General features: G+C 34.0%; 1 long non-coding RNA gene across 1 annotated transcript; it reads right to left on the bottom strand.

Annotated features, from left to right (window-relative positions):
- Positions 1-6,199: 6,199 nt before the first annotated feature.
- On the bottom strand, positions 6,200-13,626 carry LOC120138260. Its single transcript, XR_005517509.1, has 3 exons — positions 13,532-13,626; positions 12,790-13,107; positions 6,200-6,209 (listed from the first exon to the last, which is right to left on the bottom strand). It is a non-coding gene; the product is annotated as an uncharacterized LOC120138260 (long non-coding RNA).
- Between the last annotated feature and the right edge of the window lie 13,339 nt (positions 13,627-26,965).

Below are 26,965 nucleotides of genomic sequence, written 5' to 3'. Positions count from 1 at the left end.
AAAATCTTTGATTTACTAAATTTTGTAACTCTAACGGTATTAGCCATAATTTTTCAGCACCTAGAACCCCTCAACAAAATGGAGTTGTTGAGAGGAAAAATCGAACTTTAAAAGAAATGGCTAGAACCATGCTTTGTGAAAATAATTTGCCAAAATATTTTTGGGCGGAAGCCACAAATACCGCTTGTTATGTTGTAAATCGAGTAATGATTAGGCCAATTTTAAAGAAAACTCCATATGAAATTTTCAAAAATAAAAAGCCTAACATTAGTTATTTTCATCATTTTGGATGTAAATGTTTTGTTTTAAACAACGGTAAAGAAAACCTTGGCAAATTTGATGCTAAAAGTGATGAAGGAATTTTTCTGGGTTATTCCTTAAATTCTAAAGCCTATCGTGTATTTAATAAAAGAACTTTAGTTGTAGAAGAGTCTATACATGTTGTTTTCGATGATAATCCCCTTCCGAGGAAGGATTCGTGTGTGAATGATGATGTAGGTGTTATAAATACAAATGACGTTAGACATGACGTTGGAGAACCATCATCAAAGGAAGAAACAAAAAATGAGGAAACTCATGATCCTCTTGAGAATCAAACCATTGAAGAAAGGGAAGTATCTTATCCAAGAGAGTACAACTATGTCAAGGATGGTGAAATTATATGTGATCCATCAAAAGGGGTAACAACTCGATCTTCTCTTAGAAATATTTGTAATTATGTTGCATTTATCTCATGCATAGAGCCTAAGAATATTAAAGAAGCATTAAATGATGAACATTGGATTATGACTATGCAAGAAGAGTTAAATCAATTTGAGAGAAGTAAAGTATGAACATTAGTTGAAAGGCCTAGTAATAAATCTACTGTAGGTACTAGATGAGTATTTAGGAATAAGCTTGATGAGAGTGGTAATATAGTGAGAAACAAGGCTAGACTTGTTGCTCAAGGGTATACTCAAGAAGAGGGCATAGACTATGATGAAACATACGCTCCCGTAGCTAGGATGGAAGCAATTAGAATGTTATTAGCATTTGCATGTTTCAATGAATTTAAATTATATCAAATGGATGTTAAAAGTGCATTTTTAAATGGTTTTATAAAAGAAGAAGTGTATGTGGAACAACCTCCAGGTTTTGAAGATTCAAATTTTCCGGATCATGTTTTAAAATTGACAAAAGCACTTTATGGTTTAAAGCAAGCTCCTAGAGCTTGGTATGAAAGATTGTCAAATTTTTTAATTGAAAAAGGTTTTTCAAAAGGGAAGGTTGACACTACATTGTTTTTGAAGCATAAAGGTAAAGATTTATTAGTAGTTCAAATTTATGTTGATGATATAATATTTGGTTCTACTAATGATGTTCTTTGCCAAGAATTTTCTAAGCTAATGCAAAGTGAGTTTGAGATGAGCATGATGGGGGAGCTCTCATTTTTTCTTGGGACTCCAAATCAAGCAAAGAAAAGATGGCATCTTCATCAATCAAGCTAAGTACGTCAAAGATATGCTCAAGAAGTTTGGACTGGAAAATGGGAAACCTCATGACACTCCAATGAGCTCTTCAACAAAGCTTGAATTAGATGAAGGAGGTAAATGTGTAGATGTTAAATTATATAGGTCAATGATTGGATCTCTACTTTATCTAACTGCAAGTAGATCGGACATTATGTTTAGTGTTTGTTTATGTGCTAGATTTCAATCATGCCTTAAAGAATCACATTTACTAGCTGTTAAGAGAATCTTTAGATACCTTAAGGACACTCCTAGTTTAGGACTTTGGTATCCTAGAGACTCTAGCTTTAGCTTGCATGCTTTTTCTGATGCGGATTATGGAGGATGCAAATTAGATAGGAAAAGCACCTCCGGTACTTGCCAATTCCTTGGAAATATGCTAATTTCTTGGTTTTCAAAGAAACAAAATTGTGTTGCATTATCTACCACTGAAGCCGAATACATTTCAGCTGGTAGTTACTGTGCACAAGTTTTATGGATGAAACAACAACCTTTTGATTATGGAATTGAAGTAGGTACCATTCCTATCAAGTGTGACAATACTAGTGTTATTTGTCTCACTAAAAATCCCATCCAACACTCTAGAACCAAGCACATTGAAATAAGACATCACTTCATTAGAGACCATGTCACTAAGGAAGATGTAGTTCTAGAATTTGTTGATACTTTGCACCAATTAGCGGATATCTTTACAAAACCTTTAGACAAGGAACAATTTTGGACACTTAGGAGAGAATTAGGTTTGACCAATCTATCTTCACTGAGTGTTTAAAATAATTTTAGCACTTTTAATAATAAATGAAAAGTGCTTATAATAATAATTTTTGATTGCATTCATTGCTATTAGTTAGGGGGTTTATGATTCTTGATAAAAAAAATTAATTTTATGTTCAAATATCGTTTAAAGATTAATTGAATTGTTTGAACATGATTAATTTTCAATATATGAGTTGACAATACCACTAGAGGAAATTAATTTAGCATTTTGGGTGTTTAAAATCGGATTTTAGCATTTTGGTGCAGAGGGAATCGATCCCCCCTTGAGGGAACCGATTCCCCCTTTGAAGGGGAACCGATTCCCCCCACAGGGGAATCGATACCCCACTGGGGTTCTGGTTTTAACACGGGCAGAACCCAATATTTGCTCAAACCTCTCTTATTTTTCTCTCTTCTGCCGTTCCCTCTCAACTCTCTCCCTATCTCCATTCTTGCCTCAAATCATCAATTTTAATCAGAATTCATTTCAAATATCATCTCCTAAACTTGCAATCATCATTAAAATCGTGCAAACAACATCAAAATCCACTCAATCTCATCCTTCAAGGTAAAATTTTCTAAACTCCCTATTTTATTGATTTTGAACATAGGACTTGTTTTTAATTAGTTCTAGGATGAACTTTAGATCGGGCATTGATTGTTTAGTGATTAGAAACTAGATATTACAACCAATTTCATCAAAAACACAATAATTTTCCAGATTTTTTTAAATTTTCGAAATTAAAAAAAATGTTAATTTTCAAATTATTGTGTTTTGATTAAATTATGTTGTTGTTATGAAAACTATACATATATTGTTTCTCAAAACCATATTTTTCAAAAGTTTTTCAAAAACTTTGCCCATTAGAATTGATTTAGAGAACCTTGAAATATTGAGAACTCAATTGAGTTTTGGGATTGATTGAATTGCATACATGTGTTTTCTAAATTGCAGGTTATCAATTCTATTCCGATTTCCTAAACCATGTCAAATCCTAAACGTGCTAGGTTTTCATCTAGTCGTTCACACCGTCAACCAAATCCACCTCCAAATCCTCCACCTATTCTAATTCATAATCCTAATCCTATTGATGCTAATTTGACTATCCAAAATTCGTGTTTCAATCATCCTGGTCCTAGAAATCATCGTTTTTGGTATTATCAATATTTTGACTCTTACAAAATCCGGGAAGAACGTATTCCTTCTCGTCAAGCTATGTTAGCTATCAATTTTAAATATCTTCCTCTTTTACAAGAGTGGAAATTTGATAAACTCTTTGACCTTGAACCCATCGTTTACCATCAACTTGTTCGTATTTTCTATTCTAATGCCGTTTGTGTTAAAAACCAAACTGAAACCGAAACCATAGGAATTTATTCCTACCTTCTAGGTCAATTCTTATATATTGACTCGGCTTACATAGCCAATACATTCGGATTAGATAATGATGGGATTTCAAATGAAAAACAGGTTTTAGGATCTCGTTATAAAAGAAGGGATAGTGCAAGTGTCCTAGACCTTCATGAACGTTTTCTTCATCTAATGATTTCTTGGTGGTTTCGACCATCCGGAGGTCGTTATTCTACTCTTAGAGCCTTAGATCTTTGGTGGTTACATTGTTTCGAAAACAATATTAAAATCAACCTACCTCATATTATTTTTGCTGAAATTGTTGAAACCGTAAATCTTGTTCCTAATAAAAAAACTCTGTTCATCTCTTGTTTACGATTGTATTTTGAGTAATCAGTTTTCCAAAGCTGGGCTTAGAGTCAGTCTAGATGCTGCTTTTCCTCTTAAGAAACAAATTAACCTTCTTTCCTTAACGAGAGCGGGATGGATTAAGGATAAGGAAACTGGTGAATGGGTTCGATCTTCTGCAAATACTCCGGGAGCTAGTTCTTCACAAGCTCCACCCGAAGCTGACGAAGATCTCGAGCTTGAGCAATTAATGCGAGACAACGATGAAGTCGAAGATGAACCTGAGCAGCCCGAGGAGCAGCCCGAAGAGCAAGCACAACAAATGCATCCAATGCCTCCATATTTCCAATCCTTTATGGAGACATTCGATTTTCGATACGCTACTATGGATTCGCGCTTTACTTCTATAGAGTCCCATTTATCCACAATGGGAGCTCAACAATTAGAAATTCTTCGGGAAATGCGTGCAAATAATGAAGCAACCAACGCACGTATCAATGACCTCACTAACGAAATGGCCGCTATGCGAGCTCGTTTTCCTCCTCCTAATCCGGATATGTGATTCAATGTTTTGCTTTGAACTCCAAACTTGTTGTTTTAACATTTTGAATATTTTGGAATGTTTGAATTTGTGGATTGATTGACTTTGAATTTGTTTGGATTCATGAATGGTTAGAAATTATCTATTTGGTGTGATTAAATTTATTCATTATTGCATCATTTACTTCATGATTAGATATATGACCAATTTTGCCATTTCACATTAATTATGAATATTGATTATGAAACTAATAGCTAACGTTTCTCTTGCTTGTGATCTTAGCAGCTTATATTATATATAATCAATTGGCTAAATGATTTCAAAACCTTGTTTAAATTCTTTAAAATGTCTTTTTGATTTAACAAAAAGGGGGAGAAGTGTTAAAGGTGTTTTTAAATGATAAATGGGAGAAGTGTTAAAGTAAGGGGGAGTAAATTTCAAAACTTGATTGATTTCAAAATCTTAAAATTACTAAAATGTTTTGTTATATCAAAAAGGGAGAGATTGTTGAAAACATTTTGATATTTCGATATAACAAATTAAGTTAAATGAATTTTAAGATTTTGATTTTCTAAGTATATTCGATAGAATTATTCGAATATCAAAACATTACTCCAAATCTTTCAAAGATCATTTTTAATCCTTACTCAAAGTGTAAAATTAAGTTTTAAACTTAAAACAATTTCAAAATAATTTTACAAAGTATTTCAAACCATTTCAAAGCCAAAAATTCCAGATTGCTCAGAGGGAACCGATTCCCCCTGAATGGTTTGGCTCAGAGAATTCCAGTATGCTTGGAGGGAACCGATTCCCCCCCCAGGGGGTACCGATTCCCCCTTGTATAACGGTCGAAATATTTGAATTTTACACTTAGGGAATCGATTCCCCACAGGGGGTACCGATTCCCCCCACGCTCCAAACTGTTTTATTAATTGTTTTCACACTAAAACGGCTATATTATTTTCTCTAATTATCCCCAACATTTAGAAGTGATTCAAGGTGTATTTAAGCAAGCTTAGAAGCCATTTATCAACAACAAGAAACATCAAGCAATTAGAATCAAGAGAGAATCAAAGAGAAAATATCAAACCTCAAGTTTGAGCATTTCAAGCCTATTTTTCATTCAATATTCATTTTGCTTTCAAGAACACTTATTGTGCTCAATTGTATTTATTCTTGAGTGTTCTTTCTTTGTTCTAGAATTGTGCAAACATATTTGCCTTGTGATGTTTTTCTTGTAAGTTTGCAAATTTGTATTTCTCTTTGAGAAAAGAGTGTTCTCAAGAATTGGGGTATATTCTTAAGGGAGTTGTAAGGTTATCTCTTTGGCCTCAAAAGAAAGAACAAATTAGTGAATTTGTTGGAAAATCCTTAGTGTGGATAGCTAAGGTAGTGGACGTAGACTTTGGTTGATAAAGTCGAACCACTCTAAATCGCTGTGCAATTTCTTTCAATTTTCTGCAAAAGCTTCCACCAAATTTTTTAATTGCCAATTCACCCCCTCTTGGCCATATTCGTCAATCGATTAACTCAACAGTATCAAAAGAGGATGATGGAGCACGTGATAAGAAAGTTCGACTCCGAGAATTTTACGAAGGAGATCTCGTGCTCAAAAGGATTTTACCTTTTCAAAAGGACTTCTGAGGGAAATGTATTCTAAATTAAGAAGGATCTTATATTGTAAAAAAGGTTTTTTCTGGAGGAGCTTTAGTCCTTACTGAAATGGATGGGCCAGAATTACCTTACCCAGTGAAGTATGAATTCTGACGCGGTTAAAAGATATTTTGCTTGAAAGGAAAAAAATATTAAAGATCAAGTGTTGTTCAACATTATGATTGAAGATAGGTTTCAGTATTGAAGATTTGGTGGTATAAGAAGGAACTCCACACCTTTATCACAATCTCGATATCCTTTCGACAGAAGCCACGCTTAAATCACTTTGTGGCGCGCCAATTCAAAAGCATTTGTGCTATTGGTATTTGAAGATGCCTACATTTTTTAGTAAAATTTGCCATGTATTTACTTAAACATTCTTTGCATGAATAAAAAAGAGACATTTTCTTGTTAATTATTTTTTAAAGCATCTTGCTTTGAAAATTTAAAAATTGAAGTTTAACTTGAGGTACATAAAATCTTGGTGTATTGTCATGCAAAAACGTTTTTGAAGAATATAGATATTATGAGGTTAACAATAATTTTAACATATGATGATATGATACATGAAACATTGAAGTATAGGAAATTTCAGATACTTGAAGATAATTTTAAATACTTGTCATTAATTGAATAGTTTGTCATTTGTACTGGTGGAATCAAGAAGAATAAAAACAGGTTTAGGTTCGACCAAAAAGAATCAAGGAGGTCATCTGAGATAAAATGATTATGTTTGTTGCACCCATGATGAGACTAAGTCAAGAATATACAACAAAAAGGGGTCTTCATTCGAAGAAAAATAAAATACCTTGAAACTTTGTCATTGCACACATTTTAGGCATAAATAGGATCATGACATTCATAAATGCATGATAGTAAACACAATATCACATCTGTAGGTTTTTCAAAAGAAAGCCGAAGGTTCAAGATATTGAAATTCTGAGATATGAGTAATCAACTCAAAATCCCTAAAAAGAGGGATATCCAAAGATTGCATGAGTCTAGTATCCACATAATAGTAGTGGAACAAGTTCTTTCCAATATTGCAGATTTGGTCTCTACGGGAGAGTAGTGGAAGCAAATCAACATTGAATCTGATCTTCACGGAAGAGTAGTGAAACATATTCTTTCAAGTCTATCCAATCTCCATGGAAGAGTAGTGGAGGCAAATCAACTTTGAATCTAATCTTCATGGAAGAGTAGTGAACCAAATTCTTTTTAAGTCAATCAAACCTTCACAAAAAAGTAGTGAAACAATGCAAATCTAGCCTTCATAAAAGAGTAGTGAAGTAGGAACATATCAAAAGTTCGATCTCCACAGAAGAGTAGTGGAACAAATTTTTATCAAAATATGAAGTCAATTGGACGAAAACTTCTTGTCTTTCTATCTTTGCTTTATTCTTGTTAACACAAAAATAAGCAAAGAGGGGCAGCTGACGACAGTTGTTTTCGTCCGAATTTGGTTTCACTATAATTATATAATTATATTATAATTATATTATTATTATATTATATTATATTATTATAACTAATAATTATAATTTTACAGGTTCAAATTTGACCCGAATGACTAGTTACAAAGCAAACCCTAAACACATATTACAACCAGACCCAGTTTCAACCCAGGTTTGACCTAAACAACCCAATAGGCCTAGGAAACTCAAATGCTGCTAGGGTTTCCCACATGCATCTCCAGCGCCACTAGCAACCATCATCGTTGGATCTGGAGAGACCCAACGATCCCAAGTGTGACCAACAGAAACCCTAGGGTTATCATTATAACCCTAGGGCTATTCCGGCCGCCGCCATAGTGTTATGATGCCCTCGCCGCCATTACTTCCAACCAGCAGCTTCCACGACACTGTCACATCCTCGCCGGATCCACGAGATCTGGGTGCATTTAATGCACCCAGTGTATACACCGCACAGATCATCACCCCTAGGTTGAGTCACCACCGTAGCTCTGGTGACTCACCATGGTTTACCCTTTTAACCGGACCAAAGGATGCATCGAAAGGCCTATAAAAGGCCGAACCTACAAGAGAGAAAGAGAGGACGAAGAGCAAGCCAAGGCAGCAACCAAACCATGAAAAAATCAAAAAAATATTAAGAGAATAGAGAGAGAAGTCTTAGCGTCGTCGGATAGTCAAACTTCGAAGGTAAAAATCCTAGATCTATGTTGATTTAGGGGTTTTTAGAATAAAAGGTTGTCGGATTTGGCTTTAGAACGATTCGGGCTTTATTTTGGTGTGTTTGGGTAAATTCCAACCACCGTGGGTGGTTGTCGGCGGCCGTTATCGGCGACGGCGCACGGTGATCGACCGGTGATCGATTTCCATCCGGTGAGGGAAAATATAGAGAGGCGCTAGCTTCTCTCTCTAAGAGAGAAAAGAAAATGAGAGAAATAAAGGTTTTAGGCCTAAATGACCGGTTAGTGGGCCATTTATACCCCTCCCCGAACGACGTCGTTTTGGGGAGGGCCTACGTGTAATTTCAGGTGTGGGAAAATTATGCCCGGGGTCCCTGTAACTTTGTAATTTAGTCATTAAAAGCATGTTTTGTGCATTTTAATTTAGTCTTTGAATTTTATTTACTTATGTTTTGGTCACTACCGCATATATATATATATATATATTAGAATAAATATCATATTTAGTCCTTAATATTTTTAATAATTTAGGGTAAATTATATTATTAGTATACAGTTTTAAAAATATTTTAAATTATGTTAATTAATTTTAGTATTTTGTATTTTAGACATTAATTATTAATTACACTATTAGTATTTATATTAGGATATGTAATTTTAATATTCAATATTATAATAGGATTATTAATATTTGTATTAAATACTATTAAGTAGTTATTTATTTTAATCCTGTGTAAATTAAAATTAGATACAAATTTATAATTTATTGCAAAGACAAAATCAATTAATAAACACCGGTACTAATTTTGGGGGTTATGGGGTGTTAATCCTTTCCCACACGTAACCGACTCCCGAATTCATTTTTCTGGTAAACAGACCTTTTTTGTATTATTTTAATATTATTCTCAGGAATTTTATTAGAATAATATAACATTTTGGTGATCAATCTCACCACATTAAAAGATTGATGGCGACTCTACAATTTAGTGTGTTTTACCTGATTCAAGGAAGATAAACACTTACTTTTTTGAGACTAGTTACACTTAGGTATACTATTTGCACTTTCCGTCGACGGGCATAGAAACGTCTCGACAATAATAATTCTTTAGTGTACAAACTTTGTATTTTACTCTTTCTTTATTATTGAATATTATATTTTTTATGTATAATGTACAATCATATATTTATATTTATTAAAAACATTGTATTGTGAAATATATGTTGTAAATTCATGTTTAACTTAGTTAATATGATAAATTTAATTTTGTATCATATGTTATTATTTTCTTATTAAGGCATTACCAAAATACAATATGAACTTGTTAGTATTATTATTACCTAATTTTCAAATTAATCTAATTATTTGAATTATATTATTAGTAATTTTTTGTACATTAATTAATTAAACAAAAAATTGGATTCATAATATTTTTTTTGGAGGGAATGAATATATTTTCGGGTAGAATGCCAATAAATTTTCCCCCTTTTTTTCTTAAAAAATTAATATTTAAATTTCTAACGGAAAAAATGTAATCCATCGGAAATTAAAAATTCAAATTTTCTTTTTATCTTTATAAATATCCGAAGGTAAAGATATGTTCATCAAAAACATAAAATATATTATTATATATATATCACTACAGCAAAACCGGCTTTTTGCAGCGTGTTTTTTACATATAGCGACGTTTTTAAGCGCCGCTAAAAACACATGCGGCGTTATGACAAACGTCGCAAAAAGCGCCGCTGAAAATAGCATCGCTAAAGTTCGTGGCGTTTGTTAATGAAAAACGCCGCAATAGGTGACGATATATAGCGGCGTTTGTTGAAAAAACGCCGCAATAGGTGTTGCTATTTAGCGGCGTTTGTCTTAAAAATGCCGTAATAAGTGTTGTCGTTTAGCGGCGTTTTTCCCCCAAACGCCGCAGTAGGTATCGTTGTTTAGCGGCGTTTTTCCCAAAAAGGCCGCAATAGGTGTTGTTGTTTAGCGGCGTTTTTCAAACAAGCGCCGCAATAAGCGTTGAGATTTTGCGGCGTTTTTATCGAAAATGCCGCTACATGTTATGATATTTAGCGACGTTTGTGGTAAAAAAACGCCGCTAATAACTATGTATATAGTGGCGTTTTCTTCACAAAACGCCGCAAAAGAACCTGACTTCTGGTGACTTTTATTTACAAACGCCGCTATGGTTATCTGATTTCGTATATATCATTTTCTATTTTATATTACGTAAATTTAATATTCTATAGCATTATCTAATAACAATAAACTTAAAATTTAATTACGACACAAATTATGTAGAAAAATAAATCAAAATTTATAAAATAAAATTAAAATGTAACATGGTTCAACATTGGTCACTACAATATCATTGAAAGCTCAACTGACAAAAAAAGAAGGAAAAGATGCATGTTCTGTTCTTGGAACTACCGCAAAATAGTCTCTGCCTCAGTCCGAACTTTTGTATCCACTGATTGGGCAGCCAGCAGAAATTTAGTGATCTCCATAGCCATTTTAACTAACCTGCAATTGGAAACAAAAAACACTATTCAACATTGATGAATAGGACACAAATACATCACTAGAGATTGCAGCCAGTTATAACTGAACAATATCAAACAGTCATATATAGTAATAATCATGGTTGGAGCCTTGGAGCAGATGTTGAAGGAACGAACTTATCAAAACCACACAAGTTATCCGGAAAACATAAATCAACATTTACCAAGCTTAATATAGAGTAGAATATCATTGCCAATGATAGGTCAACAGTGAAAAATATGCTAAAATAGTGAAATCATACTTAAATCCCTATACTTAAATAAGAATATTAAAATTTCACGTGCATGCAGTAACTTCTTTGTTCAATTTCTTAATCGTTGTCCCTCTCAATGATATTGTCATATTATTTGATTTTGAAGTTCAACCTAAACGAAGAAATAAAAGCATTACAATTTAATGTTTCTAGGGTCTATCTTACAATTACATAAACCCAAAAGTTCTTCAAACCCCCTTCGCACAATTACAGAAATCAAACACAACGGTTACTGAAAAGAATAAGAGAGAGAGGGACTCACATTAAGGGGGCCAATAATAGTCCCAGTCCATGACTGCATGTATATATCATCAGTATCATCCATTCCATAGCTAACAGTTCCATCCCCAATTCCCTTTTCTCCCATCTCAAGCTCTTCCAGCAATCTGAAATTCTTGGGCACTACACAAAACCATACATTTTAGTCCCGATGTCATAATTGTAACAAAGTCATGTATGAAGATTTTATGAAGACCGTCCTTAAAAAATTCAGTTCTAAAAAATATTTAAAACAAAAGTTTCTTCAATAGCAAAAAGTAAAATCCAATAATTAAAGAACAATAAACATGGAAAAAGCATGAACTAACTCCGCATTGCAATGAAGACAATCATATTTAAAATGAAGAAAGCAGTAATTCTGGTTTCACCAGTACAGACCAAAATAACATCATAACATAATAACAACAAATGAGTGAAACATTCCAGTGAAGCACAAGAAGTTATATTTTGATCAAGATGGAAATGACCAAATCAGATAATACATACAAGGATGAATATGTTTAAGCATTTTTTATATCAATGAAGTTGTGAATCACCAACGAAAGTTAAATATACAATGAACTCTGCTATGAAACTAGCACATAACAAAAATTTCTTCTTTCTCCTTTGCAACTTGCTTTTTTTAATTAAACATATAGATTAGTACCTGGGAACTTTTTACTTCCGATTTAAACTTTTTACAACCAAAAATTACACCGTAAAAGCAAACAACCTCGAAACTAGCTAGATCTAACCATTACCTCTCCTCCCAACAAGAAATTTTGGCATAACAGTAGGAAACGACCCTGGGACAATTGAGTTAAGAACTAACAGGAACTAAAACGGACATGCACTACACCGCACCCCTAACAAACAGTACCAGTTATATCCCAAAAATGCAACAATAAACTAACAAAAGTGTAAAGATCACACAAATTGTGATTACCTGAAGAGGTCCCGCAGCTGCCAGACTGAACGAATTCTTGTTAAACTGAATCATGAACCCATCAAGAGCGATCTGTGTGTTATTCTCAAACAGCAAGCTGTAAAATATTTGATCATCCTGTCGTGTTAACTGTGCACTGATTTGCAAACCTTGTCCAGTTGATGCTGGTAACAAAATAGGCAAAGGGGGCTGCAATCATAAAGGTAAAGAAAATACAGTAAGTGCAACAATATAGGCATGCATGTTATCTATAAGATACATAACTAATAACATAAAAAGAAACCTAGACTGTTTTGGTGTAAGAAACTTGTTTTTTAAAATATTTATAACATTTGCAGCAAAATAAGACTTCTATCTGGAAAACGAATGCATTCCAGCATACTTACCCAGCAGATGTAGCATGCTGATCGGCGGGGACAATTTGATTGTTATCAAGACCAATCAGATCACCTAATAGATCAGGCACCTGATGGGCAGGGGCAGGAGCTGGCTGGCTAGCAGCAGCATATGGGATGCTACTTGAACTGGTTGGTGGTGATGCACCACCATTGGCAGCATTTGAAAGTGTTTCAGAATACTTGGTATCACTTCCATCAGGGTAGTCATCATCTTCAGTTCTTGGAGTTGCAGTCTTTGTTCGGGTTACAAAAGCATCAGGAGGTTTGTGATAGACAGAAGATAGCGTAGCTATGTTGGCAAGAAGCTCATCAAGAAGGGATGAATCTAATTTATTTGAATCATCACTGATCACAGGTTTCTCAGCTAACACAACATCCTTAGCAGCCTGACAGAACAAATAGAAAATCAAAAACATCCTCCATGCAATCTAGATGTAGTGTACCTTTAAATAAAGACGCATTCATGTCAGCAAAGACATCTACATTCAAATATCTATCGCGACCCAACTATTGATACTAGCTACATTCCAAGAGAAGACGACCATACATGGACAGGAAAAACTGTTATATAAAAGACGCATGCTAATAATACCAACATGGTGAAAGGTATTCTAAACCTCAGCTTAATCATATAGTATGCCAATCCTCAGAGCAGTCCTTAGAACGGAGATGAAGGTAATTCGAGAAAAATAGTAATCTAGCCCTTCCCCTCCAAGGTAAGAAAGGAAATAAAGATCAAAATGATTCCTCGGACTTTTTAAACTAAAATCATTGAATAGTGAACTGCAATTGGTTAGAATAAAAACATACCTCAGGATCAGTTGATAAAAGACGCCAATAAATGTATGCACGGTCCCGTAAATCAGGATTGTCAGTTTCCACTGTAGCATTATTCAATACAACCTATAAAAAGTCCATAATAGAAGTTAGATAGGATATGGTGTCTCCAATATATTTACTTTATTTTCCTTAAACAATCAATCTTTCTGCAGTAGACAGACATAGATGCACAGTCAAAAACACATACAATAATTTTCCAGATACATTACATCAACAATAAGCAGTTAGCATAACTTGTATAACCAGATAGTTATGGCATAGCAGTCATATATCCAGTAGTTATTGCTCTTGGAAAAGTAAGATAAATACTATGCCTGAATTCCCTATGAAAATAATACAATTTGGCATTCCTCTAGATCTGTTTTCTCATATTTCAAAAAAATGATTCTTTTATTTTCTTTCTTCAGGACATATTTGTAGTTTTGTACACATTGTTGGAGCCTCGAGAATAATAAGAAAAAGAATAATAAATCAAGGCACAAAACGGAGTAAAAGAGAGAACAAATTGAACCTGCACTACAAGAGGTAGGAAGATCTTTATGGAGACCCTTGAGCTCCTTCAAGACCCGCTTTACATAAATAACCTAAACCCTAAAACATCACAAAAATTATTTGGAAAAAATAAGGAAAATGAAATCCAAGGTAGAACGCCTTTGAAGATTTTAAAGCAAGCCCAGAAATTTTTAAATTTAAAGAGAAACAAAACAAAGAAGTGAATGAGAAATTAGAGAGGGGAAAAAGAAGTATCCGATAGAAATCCCCCTTTCGTAGCTATTGTTGGGTAAACGGGGAAACCTTTGATGATAAAATATCCAAAACTTGCAGCGTTTGTATTTAAAACGCCACTACTTCACTAACTTATTGCGGCGTTTGTTTAAAAACGCCGCTAATGGACCGATTTCTTGCGGCGTTTTTTAAAAAACGCCGCTAATGTTACTATTTTGTGGCGTTTGTATTTAAAAACGCTGCTAATTCACTGATTTATTGCGGCATTTGTAGAAAAACGCCGCTAAAGTACTACGTCGTCGCGACATTTTTTGCATAAACGTAGATAAAGAACCCTATTGCGGCGTTTATATAAAAACGCTACTAAAGTACTCTTTATTGCGACGTTTGTTGGAAAAATGCCACTATGAACAAACCCTATTGCGACGTTTGTATAAAAACACTGCTAAAGTACTAATCTATCGCGGCGTTTGTTAGAAAAACGCCACTATAAACGATCTCTATTGCGGCGTTTGTATAAAAACGCCGCTAAAGTACTAATTTATAGCGGCGTTTGTTTAAGAATCGCCGCTAAAGTATCGTTTTGTGGCGTTTGGATTATAAACACCGCTATATGCTTAAATTTTGTGGCGTTTACTCTCCAAACGCCGCTAAAAACGCTGCTACAGAACAGTTTTGCTGTAGTGTATATATATATAATATTCCAACGGATTTTAAATATTTCATCACTAATATATTGACGGATTTTCGTCAATAAAACGGACTAGTTTATGTCCTCGGAAATATTGGTTTCGACCAGCATTTTATTGACTAGTCTCTTCCCTCGTAAATTCCATTACTAAACTCAAATTCTGTCAGCAATTAAACATTTTTTTTGGTAGTGCTCGTTTACTGAGGGCTACTGCGACTTTCGAATAGAAGTGTTTGATGGCTGCTTCCAGCCTTCATCAGGTCCATTGTCACATTAAAACCTCTATCGAAACTGTGATAACATTTCTACACAACATGGCCAAATTTTCCACACAACTGGCACTGAGGTATGATCGAGTTGTTGTTCCTACCATGAACCCGTCCTCTATAGCCATCACCTTGGTGACTTTTAACTTAAGCAACCTACTTCTTAGACAAGTTAACTTCCAAAGCTTCTTTTGCACTCAACACACCATCGTCCTTATTACTCGAACGAACAACCATGTTAACTGAGGTTCCTTCACTGAGAAACAATGTTTGTCCAGCTTCACAGTCCAAAAGCATTCAGTGAGCACTTCCAGGGACAATGACTCACGAGAGGTTATAGCAATGATGGATTCAAACTCCATGGACAACCCTGCCAAAACAACACACATGCTCTTACTCAGGGACCAAACTCCCTGCTGCATTTAAAATATCACAACCGATTTAACCTTTGCAAGGTACTCAATGACAAACCGCCCTTCCTTTTGAGAGTTAAGGCTATGCCTAAACGATGAGAACTTAGCATTAGATCGAGCCCTAAACAAACGTGAAATGGCATTCCAAATGGTGACGGCAGATGAAAGACCAGTAAGATGAGGAAGAACTTCAGTCCTCAGACTGGTTAAAAGCCAAGACGCCAATAACTTGTCTTGTTGTCTATACACCGTGAATGTTGGATTCTCTTTAACCTGCCCTAATTTAGTCGTGAGAGACTCACTCAGAGGAATATTGTCATCAGAAATAAATCTAAGCTAACCATAACCGCCAATGATTAGAGTTACTTGATGTTTCCAGAGAAGATGAATACTCTCAAAAAGTTTAACAACGTCTTGTTTGAGAACATGCTAAATATTGGAGAAATTCGAACTAGCAACCGCCGAATTCATAGCAGAAAAAGATTAAGAAATAGTAAAAACATCAACAAAGAATAACAATAGTTAAGAAGAAGGTAAAAAACTGACTGCAAAGTCAATCTGATCTAGATCCAAGAATACCAAAAAAAAAAACAACCAAAATGCTTGCCAAACAATGATTCAACACAATCTAAACATACTTGTGGGCAACCGGTAATTCATGCGCGCAGATATAGTACATAAGCAAAAAAGAAGTACAACCAACGAAGAGGAGTGAAAAATACCAACCGCATAACCATCAAATCTAACACATCTTTCTATCAAAGCTCAATCGGGCACCACAGAGAGGAGAAAATAACACCAAACAACGGACAACATAACACCAGGATTAAGCGACTAATACTATGTTAAGATAGCAATAAAGCTATCTACAGAGATAATGGAAAAGGTAACAAGAGAGAAATAAGAAAGTATTTGAGTAACATTATATTCTTTACAACCTATTTTTACAATGCAAGAGCTGGCCATTTATACTAAACAGAAGCAAGACGATTCGAGAGATAGAATGAGAAGCTAAATGAAAACCCTAACCTCCTAACAAACTCATGCATGCAACGTGGGAGAGGTGACACGTCATACACCAGTCAAGTGTGATAGACCCCACCTAGTCTATATACTAACATGTTACGATAGAGTGAAGCTATCTACAAATATAATGGAAAAAGGTGACGAGAGTGAAATAACAAAACATTTGAGTAACATTCTGTTCTTCACAACCTGCTTTAACAAAGCGCAAGAGCTTGTCATTTATACTAAACAAAAGCAAGACGATTCGAGAGAAAGAGATTGAGCAGTTAACATAAAACCCTAACCTCCTAACAAACTCATACATGCAACGTGAGAGAGGTGACACATCATACACCGCTCAAGTGTGATAGACCCCACCTAATCTGTACACTAACATTCACCCAAAAACGTAAGCATTCAAACTGTTTTAAACTTCAACAGTCACCTCATTACTTCCATCAAAGTGAAATGTCCCAACTCAACATGAAGAATTTCAGACTAGTGACCAACAAATGAGACAATTTAATACAACTCTAGAGGATTTTGACGAGTGTGTTTAAAGATTGAAGAGAAAATGAATTAAAGGGTTTTAAAAGTGGCATATATACTTCACCCAAAACGTACAATTTTGGCATAAATCTAGATTTTATCTGTGTGGGACCTAATTTGATACGAAGACAATCCATGTATTTTACTTTAAATTGGGGTGATTACAATCCTGGTTATTTACCTTTTGAACTACAATTCAATTCAATCTTAGTCATGCTATTTATATACAAATTTGGCATTGTAAGTGTCATAACCGTCCTTAAGCTTTTTAGGGCTCACTGCTGGGATCGATCCAACTTAATATTGGGAAAAGGTTGAGTTTAAAAATAAAACAAATAAATATTTTCGGAGTCGCCATCGACCTTTGGGTTAGGTAAGTCAAATACCTAATAATACCTTTTAAAATAATTTTAAGAAAAAAATTTAAAAGATAAAAAATTATCTACATTTAACCAGAAATTCATTTTGAAAAAGGGTTCGGGAGTCGATTACGTGTGGGGAAGGATTAGCACCCCCCCCCCACAACGTCCAAAATCGATACCTAAACGATTATATGTCATCTAAATATTGAAATTGGAAAATTCGAATATACATTTAAATTATGAGCCTTTTTTAGAAAGAATATCAGGGGTATTGTTTTGCACAAACAATTCTCGAAAATACATTCCTTCTCAGTTAAGGGGCACTCCCATGAATTCCCCATAAAAAAAATATTACCCAAGTTTTTAGATAAAATACATATATTAAATATATTAAAAAAATTATTAAAAATAAAATATATTATTTTGTTCGAACAATTCTTGAAAACACATTCCTTGTTAGTTAAGACGCGTTTCTATAAATTCCTCGAGTTAAATAATATTTGAAAATATTACAACTAGCAAGTAATTAACAAATATATGAACAATGAATCGAAATAATAAAGATAGTAACTTTAGGGATTAAAATATACAACCAACAAAAAATAAAGGCAACCATTGCAAATATTTCACAAATTAGGCACTGCAATCATAAATAAACCAAATACAATCTTTTATGACCAAAATAGAAATTGTTAAAGTAAGGCACTCAAATTAAGATACTTCTAAAAAATAAGATAATAAGTGAAATGGGACTAAAATGAAATAAAAATAAAAAACAGTATCCAAATCATAAACATCAGTGATTAAAATGCATAAATTGAAAATTTCATATCTAAATTATAATTAAATAATAAACAGAACCCAAACAGTGGCTAAAATGAATATAAATAATAACTAGTGACAAAATTATAATAAATTACAATAATAAAAATGACTAAATTGTAACAAATAAAAATTATAGCACAAAATTAAAGAAATAAACTAAATTGGGGACTAGTGACTGAAATAGAAAAACACGCATAAAGTATAGGGACCTGAAAGAAAATAAACCCAAAAAGTTAATGCTAAAAAAATAAAAAGGAAATATTACTAAATCAGTCCCTAATTATTAAAAAATAAATAAATAGTCACTACACATGACCAAAATACAAAAAATGCATAAAAGTGTAGGGACCATAATGAAAATAAACCTAAAAATATATATTATGCATAAAAATGGGTAAATCACAAGTTCAGTCCCCACAAGTGACCAATTTGCAAAAAGGTGTTAAATGTTGGAGGACTTAAAAGCAATTTTACCCGAAATTTTGCTATATATACAACTTATTCTTTTCTTTTATTTGAGCTTAAAACAGAAAAAAAGGAGAGAGTGAGTCTCATCTCTTTACTGGTTTCGGTCGGCCCACTGCCGACCACCATAAAGGTCGTCCAGCCACTGCTCCGACCGCTGCACACGGTGGCCGAAAATCTCAAATTAACCCAAAATACCCCAAAAACCTAGATTTACCCCCTAGACAACTATTCTAGGCTAAAACTTACCTAAAAACTCCCTAAAGGACTCCAAAACAAACTCGACCATTCGACTCCCCCTACTACGACGACGACAAATCGGCCCCGATCTAAACTATTCCTAAAGTAAGAGATCCTCCCCTCTTCTCTATTTTAACTACATGCAAGCTTATTTCATTTTATTTTTTATATTTATTTAGAATTAAACCGAAAATACAAAGAAAGAAAAAAAAATCAAATCGAAACAATACCTTAAACTCTTGTATTATTGCTTTTTTTTCAAGAACCGAAAAGGGTCCAGAGCTTTTACATTGGTTGAATCCCGGTTTTCCCCTTTTTTTCACAGTAGGTTTCAGTTTGTTTTTTAACAGTAGGTTGAACCGGGTTTTATACCCATTACAGTAGCTATCTTGTTTTAAATAATATTATGCATTTGATTAATATATTGGTGATTGAGTGATGGTCGTTGCAGGGGTGGATTGTGTGACATCCTCTGGGGCTTGGCAGCAATTGAGAAAGTATGACGTGTTAGGCTTCAACTGGGTCTGATGGAGCAAGGTATGACATTTAGCAGAATTTGGGTTTGGATCGGGTTGCTTGTTGGGCCGGGTACGAGTGGTGGCCCAGTTAAGCTTCTTGTATTTGGTCCTAATTCAGGTCTGTAAAAAATGGTAACAAAAATTAATAATAATAATATAAATAATAATAATAATAAATAATAATCTGGACAAAACGATTATCTACAGCTACCCCTATTTGCCCATGCTTGTGCTAACAAGAATAGGGTAAAGATAAAAAAAACTACACGTTTTTATCAGGTCCTGTCCCGACGCTGTCTCAAGTGAAACCGACAGATAACCTGAAGGATTTAATCATCATGCTCGAAAGCCTTACTGATGGCCCGAAGGACTTACTAATTTTGGAAATAATTTACTCGGTAAGAAACTTTGGAAATCTCTTTCTTACTTTTCAAAAATTTCATTTTCTGAAAACATTGAATGAGAAACTTTGGAAACCACTTTCTCATTTTTCGAAATTCATATGAAATCATCATACCCGAAGGTCTTACGGATGGCTCGAAGGACTTATCATCTTGCTCGAAAGACTTACAAATGACCTGAAGGATTTAATCATCATGCTCGAAAAACTTACTAATGGCCCGAAGGACTTACCAATTTGGGAAATAGCTTACTAGATAAGAAACTTTGAAAATCACTTTCTTACTTTTCAAATATTTCATTTTTTGAAAATATTAAATGAGAAAATTTGGAAATCGCTTTCTCATTTTTTGAAAATCATGTGAAAATGTAATAACTCAAATATCTGGTCAGTGACTATATTGAAAGAATTTGAACATTTTGGAAAATAAATTGAATAAATGGTAAAGTATAAGAAATGATTTAGAAATTGTGTGTAAGACCAATTAGTAAGATTGGAAGAATAAAAGGGGCATTTTGGTCATTCAATGGAAAATAGATTTAAAATTTATTTTAATTAAGGTATTTAATAAGGGGAGAGATGATAAATAAGTTAAGTCATTCTCTTCTCCTTCTTCCCCGTGACCGTGCTCTCCCCATAACCAAAGGTAAGACTTTATTTAACTAGTTTTTCTTTTAGATTTTGGTTTGGTCTTGAAACCTTAAGGGATGTGGAAGATTAAGGAAGGGTTAGAGAGGATTAAAACTAAGAGATGAATGATTTATTTGATAATGAAAAAAATGGGTTTTTGAATGATATGTTGAAATATGAGTTTTTATTAAGGTTTAAAAGTATATTTGACTTGTCAAATAAGTAAATAAGAGATTAGAAGCATTGGAGGTGATTAAAAACATGTTAGAAAAAAGTGGTATGATTCTTGGGTTAGAGTGTTCTTTAGAGAATTTGGAGTTATAAAAAGCTAAATGAAGGAAAGTTAGTTGGCTTAAGTGATATTAAGTTTAAGGGTATTGTTGGAGGTCTAAGTAAGAAATTTAGACGAAAATTGGGTAAAATTTGGGCTGAAAAATGGAAAATATGGGTAATGGTATCGGTACTGGAAGAACAGTACTGATATTATAGGTTTAAATTTGAAGAATTACGATGAACAATATTGATACATATGCAATTAGTATCGATATTGATGTAGGTATCGATACCATGGATTCCAAAATGCAGAAATGGTATCGATACTGAAAGGGAGTATCGGTACCATAGTATAGAAGTATCGATACTTTGGTAAGGGTATCGATACTATTGAGCCTGGAATTGTAAGATAGGCTGAAATTGTAATAGAAATAAAAAATAATAGTACTTTTGAGTATTATTAAATATAAATGTTAGGGAATATACTAACATTGGTATGGTATGTGTCTTTAATGGATGCTTCTGTAGATCATAACCAAGCTCTTGAGTCAAGCAATAAAAAGGGCAAAGATAAAGTTGTCAAATAGTCGAACATCATTACAGCTTATTAGCGAGGCTTATCAGGTGAGTGCATGTATTGTATTTATATGAGATGTGGAATACTCGCAATGAATCAACCTATAATGTTTTGATTTAATGTATGTTTTACAATATTTAATATAATTTCATAAATGAAAATGCATAATAGTGCATTATTGGAAGAAATGTACCATAAATGAAAATGCATAACGTTGCATTATTGGCATAAATGTGCCATAAATGAAAATGCATAACGGTGCATTATTGGAAGAAAGGTGCCATAAATGAAAATGCATAATAGTGCATTATTGGCAGAAAGGTTCCATAAATGAAAATGTATAACGTTGCATTATTAGCAAAAAGGTGCCATAAATGAAAATGTATAACGGTGCATTATTGGCAGAAAGGTGTCATAAATGAAAATGCATAACAGTGCATTATTGGCAGAAAGGTGCCATAAATGAAAAATGCATAAAGGTGCATTATTGGCAGAAAGATACCATAAATGAAAATACCTAAAAATGCATTATTGGCAGAAAGGTGCCACTCATAGTTTTCATAAAAGGTGAATGACCATTTCGGCACTTCGGTGCAATGTATGTATCTTAAATTCTTATTTAACATATATTGGGAAGAATAAAGTATAATTGAGAACAAAATATAGAAAAATAAGTATGAAAGAAACCTAGGTTTAATTGAGATGATTAACTGATTTTTATGAAGTATACGATTTAGTTCGTATTTCAATAGCTATAATTTGATTGTGTATGAATTTTCAGTTCATTTACATTATTATGTGTCACTAAGTAAATACTTAACATGTGTTGATTTCACTCGTAGGTAAAAGTAAAGACTTAGTAGAGTAAGGAGTGTAACAAAGAACATCAATCTAAGGTTGACTAATCAGTAACTATAGGACAATCAGGTGTTATTTTGATAATTAGATGGCATGTATATGAATCTAAGAAAGATGCTTTGTAGTGTATTTAAGTTATAACTTTGTAATAGTTTACAACGAATGTTTTACCTTATATTAAAAATATTTTTAAAAGTCATGTGACACTTGTGACTTGTGTACGGGAACGTATACAGGAAATGGGTGTTACATTTATTGGTATCATAGCTACAGGTTTAGCCGATTCTCAATAGAAATCGTTTTATTTGAAATTTGAAAAAGGGATTACATGTCATTAAGATTGTCAAGGTTACTGATATGGTGTTATTAGAGTGTGATTGATGACACTCCTTACTAACTTTAGTGTTATTCTTATGTATGTCCTATTAGATGTCGGAATCTTCGAACTCACTTAGAGCTGGGGAACAAGAAATTAGAGAAAAAAACTGGTAGCAAAAGTTACGAGGCTAATAGTGAGCAGCCGATTGCATTTGAAAATGCTAGGGCTCCTACACATCAAGGGATGTCGATGCCGAAGTTTAGAGATTTTATACAAGTTCTCAATGCCATATTGACCCTATTTCAACCTCCCCCTGCTCCTCCAGCACCGGAGATGTTGATCCCAATAAAGCTGAAGAGTTTGGGAGCTCTAAATTTTTGGGGAGCAGAGGATAAGGGTCCTACAGAGGCTGACTTATGGCTAAATAATGTAATGGTAAAGCTTGAAAGTCTTCACTGATCGAATTCAAAAAAGTTGGGCGGAGTTGTATCTTTACTTAGAGGATCAGCTCGAGTATGGTGGTCAAATACTACGATGTATGCACCACCGGAACAAGTGACCTGGCAGTTCTTCCTGGAGGAATTCAAGAACAAGTATGTGGATGAGCAGTTTAGACGGGCGATGCTGCTAAGTTCCTAAATTTGAAACAAGGTGATCGAGCCTTATATGAGTTCGAGGCTGAGTACAATAAGCTGAGCCATTTTGCTACTGAAGTAGTTCCCAATGACAAGGCTCGATGTGATTGGTTCATAGAAGGTTTGAGGCCAAAGTTGAAAGAGATGTTGGCTTTGAACTTGCCTAGCTTGTAAGAAGTCATAAACCAAGCCGAGGCTATTGAAATAGCTTAAGAGGAGACTCTAGCAGCTGAACAGAGTATCCAGACAAGGAAAAGAGTTGGAATGCCTTCAACTCCCCATCATGCTAAGAGAGGCAAGGGCTCGAGTTCCAGATATACAGATAGAGATAGTTTTGTTGTACTTTACAGAATACTAAACAATCCTAGTATTTTGCTGCTAGCTCAGGTGGAGCATTTGGAGAAAGAAATCCTTGTCATACATATGGTAAATTGCACTGTGTAGTATGCAGACTTCTCAGTGGAGCTTGTTTCCAATATGGAGAGATTGGTTACTTTGCTTGAAACTGTCCTAAGAAATATGGGGACAATTCGGTGCAATCTGAATGAACTGTGGTAGCATCTAATAGAAGCAGAGGAAGGGGTAGATCCAGGGGACAATCTAAATCAATGCAGCGACAAAAGACTCAGGGAGTTGCCAGAACTTATAACATTAAGACCAAGGAGGATCGGGATAACCCAGAGATCATAACAAGTACATTCCGTCTTTCTGATGAGCATGTATTTGTTTTAGTTGACCCTGGTTCTACACCCTTATACATTAGTACAAAGTTGGTTATAGCTAGAGGAATTCCTTTAGAACCAATTGCCACTGAGATGGCAGCGGTAAACTCAATGGGTCACAATGCAAAAGTAACTCAATGTTGAGTTAATCGATAAGATGAATCAGCCAAGAGGGGGTGAAATGGAAATAAAAATTTCGGTGGAAGCTTTTGCAGAAAATTGAAAAAATTTGCACAGCGATTTAGAGTGGTTCGACTTTCTCAACCAAAGTTGGGGATTACTTCTGAACGTTGGGGATTATTGGTGAAGTCAATAGAGACGTTATGGTGTGAATACCATTTAAAAAATATGTTGGGAGCGTAGGTGTATCGGTACATTATCAAAGTGTATCGGTACACTCAGTGTAAAATTCAAATATTTCGATCGTTATTTAACCAAGTGTATCAGTACACCCCCAGGTGTATCGGTACACTAATTGTATTCTATGTTTCTTAGAGCCAAAATTAACATGAGTGTATCGGTACATTCGCCTATGTATCGGTACACTATTTACATTCGAAATATAGATGTATCAGTACATCAGAGGAGTGTATCGGTACATCCCTTTATAAAACTTATTTTTGGCTCGATTAAGATTCGAAATACTTTGTAAAAATTGTTTCAAAAATATTTTAAGATTAAAACACAATTTTACACTTAAGTAAGGATTAAAATTGACATTTGAAAACTTAGAGTAATATTTTTTATATTTGATTAATTTAATTGATTATTATTTTTGAAATCGAATGTAAAATCTTAAAATTAATTTATACTTTATTTGTTATATTGAAACATCAAAATGTTTTCAACAATCACCCCTTTTTTGATATAACAAAACATTTTAGTAATTTTAAGATTTTCTTCTTGAAAATCATTTTTGAAATCAATTTTGAAAAATTTACTTCCCCTTACTTTATTCTCCCCCTTTTTGTTAAATAAAAGACTCTAAAAATTCAAACAAGGTTTTAAAGAAAATAACCATTTGATTTATATAGATATAGCTTAAGCTACTAAGATCACAATCAAGAGAATTATTAGCCATTAGTCCATAAACAATATTCATAAATTTGCAATGGTAATTGGTCATATTTCAACTAAGATCTAAATGATGCAAGAATTAATGAAATCATAATAAACATGAAGTTCAAATTAGCCATTGAAACCATTCAAATATATCCAAACATCCAAAACAAACAAATCCAAAACATATCAAAATGTTTTAACAATAAGTTCAAGTTCAACCTATGAAACTAAGCAAGAAATGGTTTAGTCATCCATTGGTGGGTCGGGAGGAGGAAAATATGCTCGCATAGCAGCCATATCGAGTGTTAGAGCATTTATTCTTTCGTTCATAGCTTCGTTGTAAGCTCGCATCTCCCGTTGAATCTCCAATTATTGAGCCCCCATAGCGGTTAAGTGTGACTCTATGGATGCAAACCTCATGTCAAATGTCTCCATGAACGAACGAAAATATGGAGGCATTTGATTCTCTTGCTGGACTGACTCGTACTCAGCTAGGTTAACGGGATCGTCGACATCCCAAAGAATATCTTCAAGTTCTGGATCATTAGCAGCCAGTGTCAGAGCAGCTCGTGAAGAACTAGCTCCCGGTGTTTTCTGGGTTGATTGAACCCATTGATCTTTATCCCCGGACCATCCCAATTTATGCAAGGTTTTAAAATTTATTTGGCTCTTAAGAGGGATAACGACATCAAGCTGAACCCTAAGCTTGGATTTGATAAAGAAATTACTAAGAAGACAACCGTAAACTAAGGTTTCTATATGTTTAGACGGAACGTTGTTTACGGTTTCAACTAGTTCAGCAAAAATAATCTGTGGCTAGTTTATTTTCTTTTTATTCTTTATACAATGTATCCACCAAAGGTCGAGTACTCTAAGAGTAGAATATCTACCTCTGGATGGTCTAAACCACCAAGAGATGATCAAGTGAAGAAAATGATCGTAGTGATCTACCAAAGTACTCGCACTAGCCTTGGCTCTATAAGGAGTAGCCACAATTTCTCTCTCGTTATCTAAACCAAATGTCCTAGCGATTGAGTCGGAGTCAATATAAACATATTAGCATATTAGATAAGACTGAATACCTACAGTGGTAGTTTGAGACTCGTTTTGGACACAAACCTCATTGGATCTTAATCGAGCCAAAAATAAGTTTTATAAAGGGATGTATAGATACACTCCTCTGATGTACCGATACACCCAAATTTCGAATGTAATTAGTGTACCGATACATAGCCGAATGTATCGATACATAGTTGAATGTACCGATACGCTCATATTAATTTTGGCTCGATTAATATTCGAAATACTTTGTAAAAATTTTTTCAAAAATATTTTAAGAATAAAACTCAATTTTACACTTAAGTAAAGATTAAAATTGACATTTGAAAAGTTAGAGTAATATTTTTATATTCGATTAATTTAATCGAATATTATTTTTGAAATCGAATGTAAAATCTTAAAATTCATTTATACTTTATTTGTTATATCGAAACATCAAAATGTTTTCAACACTCTGGTATGTTGAAAATACCCGATAAAGATTCAAGGGATTGTGTTTCCGGTAAACCTAATGGATTTTCCTTTCGATAAGTTTGAAATCATTTAGGGCATGGATTGGTTGTCTCCACATCATGGATGGGTCAATTATCGTAAGAAGCGATTATTTCTAAAGGATTTGGAAGGCTCGGAAATTGTAGTGATCGGTGAAAAAGCAAAATCATCATCCAATGTGACATCAGCCATGACTACAAGGAAAATGATGTCAAAAGGGTGTATAGTTTTCCTAGCTAATATGATAGACACTCGAGTATCGGAAGTGAGATTAGATGATATTCCCACGGTTAGGGAGTTTTCAAAAGTTTTTTTAA

Source organism: Hibiscus syriacus, unplaced genomic scaffold (genome assembly GCF_006381635.1).
Source record: "Hibiscus syriacus cultivar Baekdansim isolate YM2019G1 unplaced genomic scaffold, ASM638163v2 tig00110683_pilon, whole genome shotgun sequence".
NCBI lineage: Eukaryota > Viridiplantae > Streptophyta > Magnoliopsida > Malvales > Malvaceae > Hibiscus > Hibiscus syriacus.
The sequence above is the reverse complement of the archived record's forward strand: the minus strand, read 5'-3'. Positions and strand labels throughout refer to the sequence as shown.